This window comes from Canis lupus, chromosome 8, assembly GCF_011100685.1.
Source record: "Canis lupus familiaris isolate Mischka breed German Shepherd chromosome 8, alternate assembly UU_Cfam_GSD_1.0, whole genome shotgun sequence".
In the NCBI taxonomy this organism is placed as follows: Eukaryota; Metazoa; Chordata; class Mammalia; order Carnivora; family Canidae; genus Canis; species Canis lupus.
The window spans coordinates 57,564,271-57,583,036 of record NC_049229.1 but is presented as its reverse complement, the minus strand read 5'-3'; the positions used below and the strand labels follow the sequence as shown (position 1 = coordinate 57,583,036).

General features: G+C 40.3%; 1 protein-coding gene across 5 annotated transcripts in view; it reads right to left on the bottom strand.

Annotated features, from left to right (window-relative positions):
• The window catches only part of FLRT2 (fibronectin leucine rich transmembrane protein 2), a 100,304-nt gene that overhangs the window by 77,279 nt on the left and 4,259 nt on the right, over window positions 1-18,766 (bottom strand). For 2 of the 5 annotated variants that reach the window (XR_005363643.1, XR_005363642.1), the window contains exons 2-4: window positions 11,663-11,760; window positions 11,356-11,489; window positions 8,808-9,407 (exon numbers count right to left, since the gene is read on the bottom strand). The exons of the other annotated variants lie outside the window; for them this stretch is intronic. The gene's annotated coding sequence lies outside the window, so the exon portion shown is untranslated. Of the gene's footprint in view, window positions 1-8,807; window positions 9,408-11,355; window positions 11,490-11,662; window positions 11,761-18,766 lie in introns of those variants that run through there. 5 annotated transcript variants of the gene reach the window in all.

Genomic DNA, 18,766 nt, shown 5'->3' with positions numbered 1-18,766 from the left:
TATTTGCATTCTAAGGCGATTTGATTATCACATTTTGTCCTGATTTCATGTTTCTTGGCCAATAAACTTTTACAGCCTCATTATCCATTCTATCCTTTTTTTTTTTTTTTTTTTTCTGTCTGAGGGCTGCAAAGGAGAGCGGTGTGCATTTCATAGCAATGACTAAGGCAGACACCCATACAAGCTTACTTGAATCAGAAGAAAAGAACCACCAGATGGAAGGTGGCCACTCTCTAAGTTTTCTCTGCCTTATCTGCTGTATGTGTTGAGGCTAGACGCCTTTAATTTGAAAGAATACCACAGTAAAAATTAAACATGAGAGTCAAATCCTGAGCCTGGCATCAAAAAATGCCTTTACACCTCTGTAGTCCTCCAAAACTAGATTCGGGTGGTTATACTGGTAAATTTCCAGGAACTTAATGAATGGCAGACACATCAGATAAAAGAGAAAACAAGACTTGTTAGACTTGTAGAGTTTCGACCTCTAGGAAGGATTACTGAAATTACTCCCTCACACCAAAGGTTTCACAATCAGCCTTCCAAATCCTGCCTTAAACCAAAAGGTCCCCATGTCTTACCTGTCTGCACCAGGAATCTCCAAGCTATGACAGTCATCAACATTATCACTGCCAAACATGTACGAAGCTTCTAAAGGGAGCTAGAGGGACTGTATCTCTCTTTGCACAGGCCAGTGGGATGTTCCTCTGTGATCATCTGCCTTGGTAGCTTGGAAGGGCATGACCTAGGCCATTGGGTCAGTAATGCAGGGACACGTTATTGTCTGCTGCTTTTTGAAAATATCAGCGATATTTACCATACTTTATTTTTTTTTGAATAAGCCATGTTGGAAAACCTGTCCGTATTTATTGAGCACATAATTTGACCAGGTACTAAATGCTCTCCATGTATTACCTCATTTAATCCTAAGGCAACTCTTTAAGGAGGTTTTAATTTGGCTATTTTCACTGCACTGATTAAAAGAAAAAAAAAAAAAAGGTGCTGGTGTAGATTGTAGATTAAGTTTCTTGCTAAGGTGCCAGAGCTGTCAAGTAGGGAAGGCAGCTCCAAGTCCTAGCAGACAAAATCCAGAGCCAAGCTCCTAATCACTAATGCTAGCATCCTAGATTCTGACCATTAGAGAGTTACTGGAACCACCCAGTGTTAAACAGATGAGGAAACCGAGGTTCAAGAATGTTGAGTAACTTGACAGAAAGCAAAAGAATTTTTAGAGACAGCATAAAAACTAGAACCCAGACCCTCTGCCCACCCACTTAATGTTATTTCAATAACCCACACTGCCGGTCCCACTCAACTCATAGCACAGACTGTTGACAGAATGACCATCTAACATATAGATACACAAAAGAGAGAGGGGCATGCCCTTCAGCATTTCATTCTCCTCTTGCCAACTCTATGAGAAAGGGATAATGAAACATGCCCTACCTATAGGGAAGTAGGACCAAACTGAGTACTTTAAAACTTAAGGGGAGTATGAATTACAACAATGACAGAAATATGAAGAGTGGTTCCCTTCCGCAAGTATCTCACTTCATACCATACTTTCTCTCTTGAGATGATTAAATCAAATCTTCAGGTATTCCAGTAGTCCATTGCAATTTTAAATATAATAAATCTTTTAGACATTTCAGGGTATAACCTCTACACAAATCCATCCAGTCCATGCAGCTATCCATTCATCCATTTTTTTTAAAGAACTTAGGATACAGTAGTAATTAGTCAAACACAGAAAACAAACAACAATGCACTAAGATCCTATTGTGTATAATGCTTTTCATCTCTTACGTCACTTAAATTTTACAAGAACACTAAAACAAATTAGTATCTTCATTTTACAGAACAGGCCTCAATGAAATATATAATTTGCCCCCAATTTCACAGTCAGTTAATAGTAAAGCCTGGGTTCACACTCAGATCCATCTAATTCTACATGGAACAACCATGCTATACTTGACATTCCCTCTGTGTGGGGCAGTTCTTGCATGGGTCCTTAACCACAGAGAGCTGCCCCTCCCAGCCCTTCTTGTTAAACAGGACAAGTGGGGGCAACACTGGAAACTCTACTGCTGTCATTTGGGCTTTACAGTGTTACATTACGAAGTGACGTGAAAAAAGCAAACATTTCATGTTTTTATAATATTCCAGTAACTCTCCACTGGAGAAGGGTAAGAGCTACTGTATGCAGAGAAAGAGATTCTGGGACTTTACTCTACCAGTGATGTGCCTGGATCTTCTCTGAGCTTCTGTCCTCCAGGCCTCATTTCCTAACTTTCCCAAAGAATCCTATTCCTTCTATCAATTACGACCAAAGGCTCCTGTTCACCACAGTTCACAGAAACCAGCTACCACTCTTCCATGTGCAACATGCTCTTAATTTCGAAGAGTGGAAGGGCATGGGGCTTGAATTCCAATCCTTTCATCCTCTTGTTAGGAGTTCCAGTGAGAAGGTGGAGTGAGAATCAAACTCAAACTACCAGTTAAATCAGAGATTTCCTCTGGATCTCATTATTTACAGGTCTCTCTGTCATTTAAAGACAAAGAATTATCTGATACTCTTTATTTTTTTTTCAGGAAGATATTAGCTATACATTTTTATAGAATTTCTGGTAAGGATTTAGAAATACAAAATCACAGAACAGGAGGAACAATGGCAAGTCAGCTTGTTTCCACGCCCATCATGAAAGGACCAAACCTAAGCTAACTCATCAGGATTCATTATTCTTAAAAAAAAAAAAAAAAAAAAAAAAAAAAAAGATTTATTTATTTATTTATTTATTTATTTATCCATGAGAGACACTCACAGAGAGAGAGAGACAGAGACAGAGAGAGAGAGAGAGGCAGAAACACAGGCAGTGGGAGAAGCAGGCTCCATGCAGGGAGCCCAACTTGGGACTTGATTCCGAGTCTCCAGGATCAGGCCCTGGGCTGAAGGCAGCACTAAACCACTGAGCCACTTGGGCTACCCTATTCTTATTTCTATTGATTAATAAAGGGAATGCTACAATTTTCCCATGGATGCCTTCCAGATTTCCAGAGTGTTTTATATAAGGAGATTAATATCTCTACACAAAGGAAAGTAAAATCAAGGGTTAGTTCCAATATCTGTTTATTAAAGTTTTTTTTTTTTTTTAATCATGCTGTATGGTGTAGATCTTTCTTTATCTTCTAACACAGTGTTTCCAGACTATGGAAAAGTCTCTAAATAGAAATCTAGGTAAAGGCTAAAACAATACTGATTTTTCACCAGGAAAGAAGTTGATAAATATAAAATTTTGTATGGCTGTGGTGTTTTGATATGAAAAACACCTTCATAACTGTGGATGACACTAATATTATGCAGAAGAAGAAAAAATACTCATTAGCCAGTTATAATTACATTGGTCATTCAGGCTAAATGAACTGTGTCTCTATCACATCATATTTTCCACAATGTGGTCTACAATGAAATTATTCACTTAATTTGCCTCTTTCTTCCCTCTTTGTCATGGCTTTCGTTTTGTTGTTTACCTGTTTCCTAATAGACATTCCCTGGGGTTCTTGGAGAGATCATGTTCATTCTTAAAAGCTCTTAGTTGAGAATTTCACCTAGTGGAAACATTCACAGCACTGTCCCCAAAGAATATATTATGAATGTTACTATTTTCATGTTTGTAAAGACAAGCTGAAACTTAGTAGAAAAATCCCATTTTTTGCCTGTTGATAAGCCAGACTCCTCTGCAGGCAGTTGTTTTTAAGAGCACTTTCTTTGGATAATTCCTTTCTAATAATCCATGATACCTACTGCTTCTGGAGCGATGAGACTGCTGGAAGGATTTTTTTTTCCATAAAACATGTGATTTTTAAGAGTTTTTCAGCAGTGAGCGTCTTAACTGAGACAGAGTAATGAGTATTTCTGGAGTATCGTATCCTCTTCTGGACCCTGGAAATAAATAGTGTTATGGAGAAACTGGGTAGGAAGCACTGTGTCCCTACAGAGATCCTTTGGGGAACAAGTGACACAGTATTACAGAACTGTCTTCTCTGGGCAGGAAAAAAATAGCCACTTTTATAAGCCACAGCATTCATATTATTTCAAGTCGGAGGGCAAAGGGGAATGGAGCTAACGCTTACTAGTACTTGATGTGTGTCAGGTATCACCTGATCTACTTGCCACAGTGATCCTATGAGACGCATATCATTTTTCCTTCTTTAACAATTGAAAAAGCAGATACAAAGATAAAAACAAAACAAAAACACCATGCTCTAGTTACCCTAGCTGGCAGAGGCAGAACCGGGATTCAAATCCATCCATCTGAATCCAAACTCCATGGCCTTCCATTACCCCCCCGCCCTATGTCTTTGTGCAGTTCCCTTTTAAAAAGAATACAATTATGGAGATAATAAAAAACATGTGATTGCTGTATTTTTCAAAACATCCAGATGTCGTCAAAGATTCCAGCAAGCTGAAGTCTATGGTTTTGCAATAATGCAAGCATCTCTTTCAGTATAAACTAGCACACCACTAATTTTGGCTATCAAGCCTCAGTTATAAGAATCCAATTCAACATAATCAAGTTCTAATGCCTCTGATTATGTCTATTTGCTCTTGCCTAGAGGGCTGGAAAGACGACAGGTTTTACAAATATAAACAAAGGGTTCATGATGCTGTTGGAATGTCCTACCTTCCTGTTTTCAAAGCAAGAGTGCACTGCTTTGACAAAGAATTCCACAGACAGAACAAAGGGAGCCTATCCCATTAAATACTTTTAAAACTCAAATATGTAAGAGTTATCTGTGCAAACTTTGCTGATATCAATTTGCCTCATATTTAAAATCTGCTGCAAAGCAGTACAGATAGAAGGAGACACAGACTTGTGCTGTATGGGAATTTCACAGAGGTGGGTTGGGGTCAGATACCTGAGCTCAGTTTAGCACCTCAAACATTTTTTGGGCATGATTTTTGCCCTAGATGAGCTCACGGATAGTGGAGACAAAGCACTCGGTGAAATTTCATACCACAATAAGACTACTACAAAGATAAAAGTCAAGACATACTCTAAATGTAGCTCAGAAGAGAAGATAAACTTTCTTTGGGAAGATTAAGGAAAGCTGCAGAAAGAACAGCCCTGAATAGTGAGCTAAGAAGTTCAGACTTGACCTTGGAAGCAATGGAAAGTAATGTCGTCAGTACTGGAAGGAAGGATAGTAAGGTGACTGCAGTGTGCCAAGTCAGGGGAGGAAAGACATACACGGGCCACAGTGGAACCAACGTGCAAGGTAAGAAGGACAGGATTTTGAAAAGATGCATAAAACCAGAGACAGAATACTTGAAAATGAATGAGAGGGAGTAATCAAATATGGCTCAAAATAGCGGTTCTAGACACCATGGCTTGTATGCCAAGGAAATATGAGTTATATTCTTTGTTGGGATTTGTTGCAAACAATCAGCTCGCACTGACACACACCCCACACTGAAGTCCAGCAGAAAATCCAATCAGCTCAGCACTCCGAGTGGAGAGGGAAGAGGGACACGGGGTCATAGGCTGATGTGTTACAGATGCATGTGGTCCGGACAAACCAGGAAGTCATTCCTGATAGGAGCGACACGAGCATGTTGACATTTCGTTCACATGGCCTGATAGCAACTTCTCAGCTGGATAGCAAATGTTTGGTTCTACCCAATTCAGCCGAATTCAAACTATCACAAACAGAAACGTCACAGAATTCCCTGAAGGGCCAAACAGAGCTGGTGTTTTCATGTGGTCATGGAGTTGGCTGGCCATAGGGCCGTCCACCAAACTGCTTCCACTCCTGGGCAGAGCCTGCTTTCACAACTCCATCAATGAGCTCATCTAGAATGACTCAAGAATGCCACCCACCCACAGTTGCCTCATGACAGATAGTGGGCATATAGGGACAGAAGAACACAGAAACACTGATAGCCCGTTCTAGCTGTCTAAAGGGAAACAGAGAATCAGGGAGTGGGAAATGAGGAATTAAGGCAACATGGATAATATTCACATGGAATGAGGAAGGACAGATGTTTGGAAGGTCTTCACTGCAATCCCTGAATTCGTAAAACACAACTTTGCTATGTGCAGATATGAACGCATTGGTACAAAGGGCACAAAGAGAGGCATGGTAAAGGAAAAAAAAAAAAGGAGTAATTGTCAACTGGGTGAAGACTTTCAAACATATCTATGCTTCTTTTCAAACCATCAATGTAGAACAGCCTTTTCCAGCCCATCTCTGGGTCATTCTTCTTCCCCAATAAAATCTACTGCCTGAACAATTACATAGATCTGGAAAAGGAGAGAATCTGACCTATTTATAAGACAGTCAATTCTCCATTATCCCCAGGCTCTCTCAGAGGCCACTAGCTTTACGCTATTACCTGCCCTCTGGTCATTCCACTGTCCATTATCACCTCCACAGGGAAAAAGAGGTGAACCTCAAATCAATTCATTTAACTATTTATTAGTAGTGCTGGTAAAGGAAAAAATGGAGAGTGTTCTCTGCCATACACGTACCTTACAATCTGGCACTTATCTACAGACTTGCATTAGTACAGAAAATAGGATCTCAGTTGTCATTCTTTATTTTCAAAGTAGTGATTCTTCCCTCTTCCCATTTTACAGGAATACTTTGAGAGACCCAAGAAACTTTTTCACTCAAAAATGGCAAAGAGCAAATAATAACTTCTTACTTAGGGATCTTCAGAAAAAAAAAATCTAAATCAAAATGCTGCATCACAGATTATCTACCGGACAAGAGCAATCACCTCTGAATTCAGTTTTCAAGGCATGGAAACATAAATGTCAAGTTGATTTTGGACATCACCCAGTGCTCACCTCTCCTATAAAGATAATTAATAGCTACAAAATAAGCTAAGCAACCTGAGGCAATTCTCTCTGCTTTTCTCTGTATGTACAATTGGATTATGAGCAGTATTACTAAACAGAATCCATCTTATAGGTTTTTATGAAGATTTAAATGTGTAAATATATATAAATTGTATAAGCAGAACTCTAAGTAAATCTTATCTATGACCCACACCTTTATTTATTGTTCACTACTACTATTAGTATTGTCATCATTATTACTGCTAATCCCCTAGATGAGAACATGGATTTGTTGATTCTCAGTGTGATTCAAGAATAAGGCGAGAACACTGTTTCTAAACAGTCCCACAAATTAACGTTGTAAGATCTTCTGGGTAGTGTTCTAAGCCTCTTATATTAAAGCAGAGTGGCTTATCAAAAATCATCTCAGGTATCATTTCATGCATCTCCTATTGGTATTGAAGGTGTTGCCAGCATATAGACAGTCCAGAGGCAATCAAGGGTTAAGGTAGGAGCATATCAAAATACACTCCACCATCTTCGACCTACTTAGCCACTGGAAATTTTGCTGAAATTTTGCATACATCCAGCCCACAGGCATGAAGTCATTCCTGTCCATCCATTAATAATTCACCATGAAAGTAGCAAAGTATTGTTAGTATCATCTTTTGGCCAAGAAGAAGGACGAAGGTCCAACTTTTGTCACCATCATGGCCATACGAAACCACCTAAGTTTAGAATTCGTTGTACCCTTCAAATACTCTTCAGTGCTCATATCATGAAGACTAAGGTGGATCCTACTTTGTGAAGACAGAGGGATTAAGGAGTTCTGATTTCTAGTCTTCTTGTCTTCTCTCTGGAGAGCCCTGGCTCCTCAGATATCTCCATCAGGAAATAATGTGCCTGAGATAAAATCAACAGCATAAAGGCAAAGGGAAGAAAAAAGAAAACTGAAAGAAAGTGCAAACGCACAAAATTTTCACACGTTCTTTGCTTTGCCCTCTTTAATTATACCAAGAAAGATACAGAGTTAATGCTATGAGTTAAATGTCTCCTTCTATGGTTAACCATATCTGAGTGCACATCTACTTAAGTGATGGTTCCACTCAGTGCCAGAAGATTTATCATCAAGTGGAATGATTTCTTCTCTAAACAGATCTTCCTGTTTGGCAACTGAATTGCCTCATGTGTGGTTTGGAGTGCTTGATGCTGATCAAAATTGGGTTAACCAGCAGGCACTGACCTGACAAGCCTGCTTAGAGGAAGGTAGAAAGGTGGTGGTTGTATTTTCCCCCCATTGGGCAACCAATCTATAGGAGTGAAAACACACTTCTGAGGAAGGAGTCCCTATCACTAGATTATGAATCTTCTTGTCTTCAGGATTGGCCAGCCCAATTATGCATCTATTCATTCAATTACATTAGTGCAGAAGCCAGTACACCTGCCATTACTGTCAACCCAAGGGAGATGGAATGAATAAGCCACGGGTCTTAGAGTCCAGTGAAAAGACAGACATTAAAATAGACATATTATAAGACAACATGAGCAGGGAAATAACAAAGGTACAAACAAAACGCTGTAGAAGCCCAGAGAAAGGAGTGAGTAATTTTGATTGGGAGAGAAGGTGACATTCGTGCGGGTCTTAAAGGAAAAGAGTTGGCCAAATGGAGAGTGAGAGGTTATATTCTGCATAAAGCAAAAGCAGCTAAGCATCAAGAGGCCATGCCTTGTCATGAATGTGGGTGCAGGAGATGGGTGCTTTGAGAACGAGGCTTGAGTGATGGTTTGAGACCCAGACGGTCATGGATCTCACATGTCGCGATGACATGATTGGATGGGCATAATCCAGAGGCACAGGGAATCTGAGTGGTATGACTACGGTAGTATAATTCGGTTTGTAGCGGAGGAATTGTGAATAGTTTAAAGGACACAGATGTATGGTGGCAGCATCACACAGGAGACCGTGGCTACCAAGAGAGAAGCCAGCCCTGATGTCTGGCCTCTCGGAAGATTCTTTACTAGAACAGCTGGGTTAAAGGAAGCAACATTTCCTGTGACAAAATACACAGAAAAAAATTATGTCAGAAATTCATGAATGACTATACATGAGATGATTATAAAACTACAGAGTCTCTGGGTCAGAAAAAATTCTAAAAATTATGGAGGTCAGTAAACTCCAGTCATGGGAGGTTTTGTGCATCCATATTTCCCAGGCTTCATCATGGGCTTAAGGAATCAGAACCTCTCAGCCTAGGGCCCAGGAACTTGGGTTTTTAACCAATGTCTCCAGTTAATTTAGGCAGGTGAGTCAAGTTTGGAAAAAGGTGTCTCTAGGTTGACCCATCAGATGTCTTGATGCTCAAGGATGTGGTCTTCATTGAAAGAATATCCCAAATGCCAGAACGGCATGGTGCTTGGCACATGGTAAGGATTCAACTTTTGTCAAATCCTTGGTTACCAGCGTGTGACTAGAACGGATGTCTGTCGTGCATTCCTTCGGGACTCAGAGATTATTAGACTTGAGTTTTAAATTCCACTGCTGTCAGCACTCTTGGACTTGTTCCTTACCTATTTGAGCAAAAGAATTTTTTAAAAAACTATTTTCCAAAGAATTTTAATCTCTCTTACATGCTCTAAAGTAGCAAAACAAAGTCTTACTGTTTTACGCTGGGTGGAATGTTGGTTCGGAAGCTACTTACTGAGATGCTAATACTTTACAAAATATACTCTAGTGCCTGCTTCTCTCTGCTCCCATTTGGTTAATTATATGTATATATATATTACATTATCTATTACGTGATCTTACTAGGAAAACCTGTCTGTGTTTCTGGACTTGGAGTCTGGGACATGCCTAACATCTTGTTAAATATAACTGCGTAATAGCAAAAAAATGTACAGATTCATAGTGGAAAGCAAAACCTATACTTTAATTGTTGAGTAGAAAGCAAAGGAAAAAAATTATACTACGTATTCAACCAATTACAATGATAAAGGAAAAATAATTCCAGCACTGTGTATTTTGACCAATGCCTTTGAGCGCTGCATTTGCTCAGAGTATCTTCCATAGAAGTAGTTAGAAATCCTTTTACTTAAATTCACTGAAAGTTACTTCCTAAAAGAAGTATTTCCAGGGCACCTGGGTGGCTCCGTGGTTGAGTGTCTGCCTTTGGCTCATGTGGAGATCCCAGGGTCCTGGGGAGCCTGCTTCTCTCTCTCTTCTCTGACTCTCTCTCTCTCTCTCTGTGTCTCTCACGAATAAATAAATAAATAAAATCTAAAAAAAAGAAGTATTTCCACATTAAACTGATAATCCAGTAGCATCATTCTGATTCAGACATGGAGCATTGTACCAGCAAGGTACAATCATTCCCTAATGCAAACTAAGTGCTATATAAACATGACAATAATTTACATGTTCATCTTCTACAGTAAAATACTTGCGTGACACTGCCAAGAGTCATGTGTGAGATGAACTGCATGAAACAAGTATTTAAAATTCATTCTGACAAAAGTCTCTGTACACAGGCAAAGACAGTGATAACCACAGTGCACCTGTCATAGTGTAGACACAGCACTCGTTGCAAGCTGCAGGCATTGGTCGCCCATGGAAAGGGGCACAGGGGTGAACAGGATTGTGTGCAGAAGCACTCCTACACCGTCGGAGCCTATGCTTTCAATGAACAACAACAATGACAACAACGACAGCAAACCACAATTTAGACAGGGCCCGGCTGACACCGCTTTCTGGTTCCCCAAACTGAGTGAGTCCTCTTTTCTGTTCTCCCTCCCTATTCCATCCCCTATCACCCCAGCAGCCTGCACTATATACTACCAGCTCTGAGCTCATTCTGTCACCGTATGAAGTGCTTATTTCCTTTGCTGTCCTTTTCATGCTCTGTTACATGCATAAATACTGAAATTTTCTTTAGCAGGAGAGGCTGTACCCTGTTAGTGAAGAGGTTCAAGGGGTCCAAAAACCACCTTTTTGGGGGATTCCAGAGAAATGGCAAAGGTGTTTGCTGAAGGGGAAAGTAACATCGTGGAATCATTATCATTTCAGAGAGAGAAGGATCCGCGGTCAGCATTTATTAAGCCTCTACTGTATACCAGACAGGCAGACATTTTACATAATTATCTCAATCCTCAGAAGAACAGCTCTGTGAGTATAGAGTGTTTTCTCCCATTTTAGGCTAGACACAAAGATTAAAAGACATTTAAAGATGTGTCTAAGTTTACCAAATTAACAAGTGACACAGCCAGCATGAGAACCTGAGACAAAGTCTCTCCAAACATAAAACTTTCTTCCTTAACACGATGTACTCCCAGCACACTTATCAGGATTGACTGTCCTCCGTCATGTACAAACCAAATGCAATTAGGTTTGGCGTCTCCCTCTCTCCTTCTCAGCCTAGACAGCCCCAGGTGGAGGGATCCTGCATTGTCTCTCCAGTCTCACTCTGTGCCTGGCATACAGTAAGCGTTAAAAATCACCTCTTGGATGAATGGAAAAGCTTACTTTATCATCTGGTGTGTACCCTCTGCCTCGAAAAGAATCATGTCTCCTTCATGAGTTCCAAGCCATTCACACAAAAATAAATTCCCCCATTGCATTTTGTGCTTTTCTTTATTCAGAGTTTCCTTAGGACCTATCTGGAAAAGAAAATGTCCAATTAAAAATAACTTGGGCTATCTCATCCTTCTATTCTGTTAGGAACATATGGGCTAAATTAGCACCACCAAGCTTAGGAATAGAATAAGTACCCCCTCCCGTGGTATCCAAGACTTAGATTTGTTTGTGCGTTTCTGACTCCCCACACATATACCTCCAAACTCTTCTTGTTTTATTAGCAGAACTCTTCAGAGCAGTATGTTTCAGGCAAACATTTTTCTTCTTCAAGTATTATTACTGTATCATTCAGCACTGCCAGGATAAAAAGCACTCAGATTAATTTTGCCAAACTACAAAAGTAATTTGTCACGCAAAAACAGAGTTATATGGCCAGGTACTTTACAATGTATTGCAAAAATTCTCATCAACTTAAAAAAAAGGGGGGGGGGGCAAGTGTCAGAACTTTGGCAAATAGTAAGTCAGAAATGGAAAAAGAATGCTATTAGATACACGTGGTCATACATCCAAATAACGGATAAAAACATTCCTTCTGATCAAGAATCACAACCTAATCATACATTTTATAAATACACTTCACATACGCATGTGTTTTCCGCAAGCTTCATTTAAGCAACCATAAAATGATTAAAAATTAACCTTTACAAAGACCTACATGTATACAAATCAGGAAAGTAAAATAAACATGCTCACTCTTGGAACATTTAAAATTAAAACCACCTCAGATTGGACAATTAGAAAAATGCAACTGAACAAAGTATGGAAAAATAAGTTGTAAAATATGGCCCCACAAGGGTTTTGTGATACTAACAATGTCAAAATAAGGCCAAGCTTTGGGGTATGTCGGTTTTATAATAAATCAAGGCTTTCCATTCATTAAGAATGAGCTCCGGAGGTCTCCCACACTAAAAAGGCAGTTTTTTGCACCAGCCCGCCTCATGTTGCAAAACCAAAGTTTTAAACATCATCCTATATTCTATTAAGGGCTTGTGTTTTTGTGAAAGGTAACTTGGATGGCTAGAGTATAAACCCAGCCAAAAAGAGAAACGATCTTACTGCAGGGAATGTGGATGGTTTCTCCTCAAAAGAGCCCCAGTGGAATCCATTTGTGATAAATTCAGTTTCCAACATCAAGCCAATCTGTCAAGGATGGAAAGTCTGGCCCCTGCACAGGATCTCACCCTAATTACTCTTGATCCTTGAAAAAAATACCTTCATCAAAACAGAGCAAACTCACAAAGGAAGACAAGGCACCATGAAATGGATGGAAGAAATGATGTAGAGGGCCACCAGACACTTTACTGCTTGGCTGATACCCCACTGTATTCACAAAAGCCAAAGTTCCTGGAGGCCAGGCCACTCTCTCTGTCTTAGTAGAAGACTTAAAACTATCCTGGCATATGACAGTCCTGCAGGGATAAATTTTATCAATCTGAATAATGCATCTTTATAGGAATATAACACTGTATGATTATCAAGGTATTTTCCCACACATTAATCTCTTCTTACCCTGCAACGACCCTGTTGAACTCTGCAGAAAGGAAATTAAGTCTCTGGGAGATTAAGTAATTTGTCCAAGGTCAGAAATGTACAAAGGAGTGTGCTGACATGAGAATGCAAGTTTTCTCTATGTAAACACATTATTTTCTTTCTTCCAAAACAACCTCCCTACTGCTCACTCCCCACTACAGTTTAGGTCCCAAATCACAAGGCCTACATCAGAAAATTATACTTATTCATAAGAGGAAAACTTGTATCTACTATAATGATGGGGAGACAATGAAATGCTATTTTTTTTAACGACTACATAGTTATGTAATTGAAATAATTGTTACTCTCTCAATAAAAAAAAAATCCAACTGATCATTTTGGGTGGGTTGGTAAAAGAAGAAACTTATAAACTATATCTGGAGAATACATCTAGGTGACTAAGCATAATATTCATCATTTTGTGCAAAGCCAAGTGGTCTCAAGGAGAACTTCTCAAGCAAAAGCCATAGGTAGCCTTCAACTTGTTTGGCTCCAGTTATTATTATTGTTTTCCAGTTATTTATCCAATGAGAGGCTAGGCTAATAAGCTTTCTCAGACCAACTCACAAAGGCAGTTGTGAGCAATAAAACCCTGCATATGATAACTAGGAAAGGTAAGAGAGGTAGGCCTAGTAAAGGCTTGGTATGGATCAGTTTCATCCTTCAGGGACTAAAGAGAATTTGCTGGAACCTCCAGGGAGTAGAACCATCCATTCTACTCCCATTGCCTTCAATTCCTCTTTAGCTAGGAGGGATATCAGAATTCCCTGCATTATTTCCTTCTTCAAAATATTTCAGTCCAAGTTCTGGAGCAAAGGGGGAGAGGAAAGTATCACAGAGGCTATTTTGACACTGGATTTTCATGAAAAGTGATGCCCATAGGCAGCTGGGGCTGAGAGTGACACCAGCACATGGACCTATTTCGGGATTGATATGAGTCTAATGTTTTCCATTCAGCTCATGACCTCTGTTGACTTCAAGGGACACTATATTTGTGAGCAGACTTTGGGAGCCACTGTTCTTTCACTCTCTGTGGAAGAGGGTTTCAATATTCCAAGGACCTCATAGCATCTATGAACTGTGAGAGCTGATGCTTTTTGGTGGGTTTAAATCCAAAAGCCCTCAGGTTCTTAAAAGGTTCAGGTGGAAGATGCTTTTATCTGTGTCTTGAAAGCTCTAATAAAAAGAACTGAAATATAACACATGACCCGTGAACTGAGGGGGACAGGGGACCTTTTGCCAAGTTCCCTGCACATTCCCTTAAAAGCAACCTGGGAAGAAAGTGAGAAAAACTGCTCAGCTCTAATGAGCACCTAATGGGTACGAGCACCAGAGATTTATTTTTGTGAATGCTTCAAAAAATGGCTGAGGTCTTTAACCACTAAACTGCCGGAAAATGTGTGGCCTTATTAGGCATCAGCAGAATAACTGACCAGTGTTTGAGGATCATGAATGTGGCCTTTTGACTTCCCAAAGTACACAAGGATATTTTCTTTTGACTTTCCCTTATTACAGATCCATAAAAACGACACTGCTTTGTTCAAGAGACTTGGGACACATGGTGCTGCATGCTTCTGCAGAAACACATCCCACATTAAATTAAGTTAGAGGTGGTATTTGAAAAATAAATAAATAACGGAGTTCCAATTCACTGCAAATGGTACAGGAGGCCAGTAAGTGGGAAGCCTACAAGAGAAGGACTTCTTTTAGAAAGATGTTTTACAGGACTTTTTCTGCATCATTAACTCTTCTGGAATCCTGAATATAGCATGATGAATTTCCCTAAAAAAAGTAGCTACTGTTTAATTTTGAATCACTTCAAAGAGCCTCAGTAGAAGGAATCAAAGAAAACCAAAAAGACCAGTAGATGTAAAATTCGCCAAGAAAAAAAAAAAAACATGAAGGTTCTAACAGATTTTGACCATGTACTGAAAATACCACTGATTATTTTGCTAATACAGTGTTTTACTGTTCCATGTGGCTGAAATAAGTCTCTGTATTCATCGGAACACAGGATATTTTTATTACAATATTTGTGTCATAGCTCTTTAAAAGGAAACAGATTTAAAATCTTGAAAAGAATCTCTGTCTTAAAATGGTTCTTGATGTGTAGGTGAGTGCATGTGTTTTACTACAAACAGATACTTAATTGGAGTTCATATTGCTAAAAAGAGTAAAGAGATACAGGCAGTCTTAGTCCTGTCCCCAATACATAGTTCTAGAAAAAAATACATAATTTTTAAAAAGCCAAGCAATTTGGAAGGTGGGGAAAGGAAAGAAAGTTGGCTGAGGTATTATAATGGTTGTTTAATCATCATCATCATCATCATCATCATCACTGGTCTTTAAAAATGGCTTTTACATAAAACCTTCCCAAGGGAAAAGAAAGAAAACCTCCTAAAAATTCCACATCCCTGAACACCACTACATCAAAAACCATCTGGAAAACGTCAGATAATGGTATCCACCCACCTAAGAAATTCAGTAAACTTTGTCTTCAATTACCGTTTAGAATAATCAACTCAAATTGAAATTTCAATTTGAAAACCCTCAGAAGACAAAGCTGGGATTAGGAATCAGATTTTAAAAGTCTCCTTAAAAGACCATCTGTTTATAGACACCCTTCTCACATCCCACCTCGTCCTTGATCTGTACCATAAGTTCACAGCAGAAGCACAGCTGAATTTAAAGACACACACACACGGCTACTATGAAGTCTAGTTATCACATGTATGTTCTGAGCTTGTCTCACGTTTCCCTTGTTATGTAAGCACTTAGGGGCAATAAAATTTCACTTACATCCAGCAGCATTGTGAGTCTAAAAACATTAGTCTATCTGACTGTACAATCCTTTTCCTGGCAGTGGGTAGCACTGGTATTTTATTTATATTGATCATATTGTCGATGCTCTATGGAATAACCATTTAGTAGCCTATTAGCCTGTAACGTTTTATTACTTGTTGTTAAATATCATTACCCGTACTGAATTCCACATTAGAAAAATCAGGTTTGAAAATCTCAATATTCAGAAAGAACTACAGAGCTGTTGGGGTCCCCCACCCCACCACATAACCTGCAAACTGATGAGAAGAAAGAAAAACAATGAGTATCCACTTCTCACAGATAGAGGTCACTAATGGACTGAATTTGAATCACAGTGGCAGAAACCACAAAGTTATTAAAGTGATCTAGTGAAAAATGAACCTGAAATTAAAGTGAAAATACCTAAAGATGATTATTCAGAAAAGTCTGACCTGAATAGAAATAAAATTGTCACCTTGACCTTTTTTTTAAATCTTCTGAACACTGAGAAAAACCAAGAGCCCCCCCCCCCCCCCCCTGCCCTTTGCTGTTTGTCTATTTATTTAATTATTTATTTATTTTTCCTTCAAAAACTGCTGATCACAGAAGCAGCAATTCTTCCTTTTAGGGTACGAGACTGAGGAGTCAAACTAGATCAGATATTCGCACTGAGTCTCTACAGAATAAGGCTTCTGGACATACATACTTGAGCCTTTCTTGAAACCACAGCTTCAAACTGGGAAGATATAAGGTTGCTTCAGGGAGATATGTCTAAATCCTAAATCAAACTCTCCAGCAGGCCAGAATATAAATGTAACGGGCATCAGAGGAGGTTCAAATTAGATCCAGCCGGTCAAAGTCAAACTCGGATAAGATCACATCATCTGAAACCTAGCATATTGGGGAAAAATCATGACTGCCTAGGGGACCTCAAGGCAGCCCAGCATGGTGTCATTTGGGAATCCACTTTCTTCTGTTAAAAGCATCCCCTGGAATTTCTAAAACTGCAGTGAAACTACTGAAGTGTTAAGACATGGGCTTTAAAAAAAAAAAAAAAAAAGCATTCTTTCCATGCTAGGTTTGTAATAGGTTCTGCTACACAGCTAGCCCAATTCTTTCTACAGTTTCGTGTACCTACTGGCAGAGACATGGAATAATGCTCGAAATTTCATCTTCCAACCTCCTCCACTCAGATATTTGCAACTCAACATGACAGTATGGCGCTACACCGACACCAGCGATTATCACAGAGTCTTAAATGGTTTAACCCTATTCTGTTTGGGGGTTTTGAGCAGGGGAGAAAGAAAAGTTGTATTTGTGGGAGCAATAACATCACAGGGAAATAAACAACTTTTCTTCTATCATGGTGGCCTGTCGATCTTATATATCTGGTGCATATGGTTTAGTGATTAAAAAAAAAAAAGTCCCGTTCTAACACTTTAGACACTGACCTAAAATTTTACATTCATACTGCAACAACCAAATACATCCCTGGACGAATGCCAACCTGCATTCTATTCCCTCAAAATGTTTGGGGGATCCTTTCATTGGAGACTTAGGAAGGTCATATCGCTTAAATCCACAGACAATAGGGGTTCCTATATGGAAGCTAGCCTACATATCAGCTTTTGGCTGGGGGAAGTTAGACATAATAAATTTAGCAATAAGCCTGTGCGAAAGGGGACATGCCCCAAAGCACCCTGAAACCCTGTGTGATTTAAGAGCCTCCCAGCTGAGTGGGAAGCAATAGCTCCCATTTAGATAGGGCTTTGCATAGCAAATGCAGCATGTGAAGAAATCTAATCAGCACCTTGCACTCCTGCGCGAGCATTTACACGGATTTGTGCCTTGCACTTGATTAGCTTACTGCAAGCTTTACAAGAGATTCCCTCCACCGAAATTAATCAAAAGCTCTTGGAGAAGGCTTTCCATTTACAAGAGAAGTCAAGATGAGCTTCCAGGTGAATAAATAATGATAATAATGATGACAGCAGCAGCAAACACTGAGCTGCTCTGAAACTGGGCTGGGGGACAGGGGACGGTGGAGACTTAGGGCTGGAATCTCTCTGTAGCTCTCTGAGGGAAAAGCAGGAGCTATTTTCTTAGTTAGCCTAAGTCAGGCTGCTGTTAGGAAACGTGACCATGTTCTCTCTCCGCTGCTCCTGGCCTCAAGTGCACGCACGCGACCGCTCACTGCCCCACACACACCACGGGTGGAACATCAAGGAACACCTGGCCTCTCTCCGCAACACCTCCAACCACCCCCTAACACACACACACACACACACACACACACACACACACAATCGCTGTAAATCCACGTAGCCCATGGCTAATGCATTTCATCTCATCCTGCAATAAAAAAAAAAAAAATGTGACTTCTAAAGTTTTTATTTTATGACGCCAGAAGGTGAAAGGAAGGAGGGAGAAAGGGAAGGCTTAGGATGTCAAAGGGAGGAAAGGTAAAATTTTCCCTTTACTTGAAATTCTCTCTCTCTCTCTTACACACACACACACACACACACATTCAGATTTGCTTTCCTGCACCACCTAAACGAGGTGGGCGAGTGGGAGTGAGTTCCTCTCATTTTTAAAAGATGCAAAATAAGGCTGGGGGGGGGGGTGAAGGTGAGGAGGTGAGGGTGGGAGTGAGAGAAATCCATGCATCACCCCCCCCTCCCCAAACACACACACCGAGGAATACTAAAGCCCCTGAATCCACATTCTCCATTTCCAGCGCGCTACAGGAGGAGGCCCCAGCTGGGGCCGAGGGTTCTCCTCCATCCCTAGCGGAGCCCCACCTCCCTGCCCAGCTGCCCGCCGAGAGCAGAGACGCCCCACGTCCCCCTGACCTGCCCGGAGAGCTCTGCGCGCCAGGTGCCCATCCCCGGGATCTCCAACTTCGCCTCCCCCCCACTTTCGCTCGGATTCGGCGAGCGGCTGGAAGGCGCCGCCGAGGCGCGGGAGC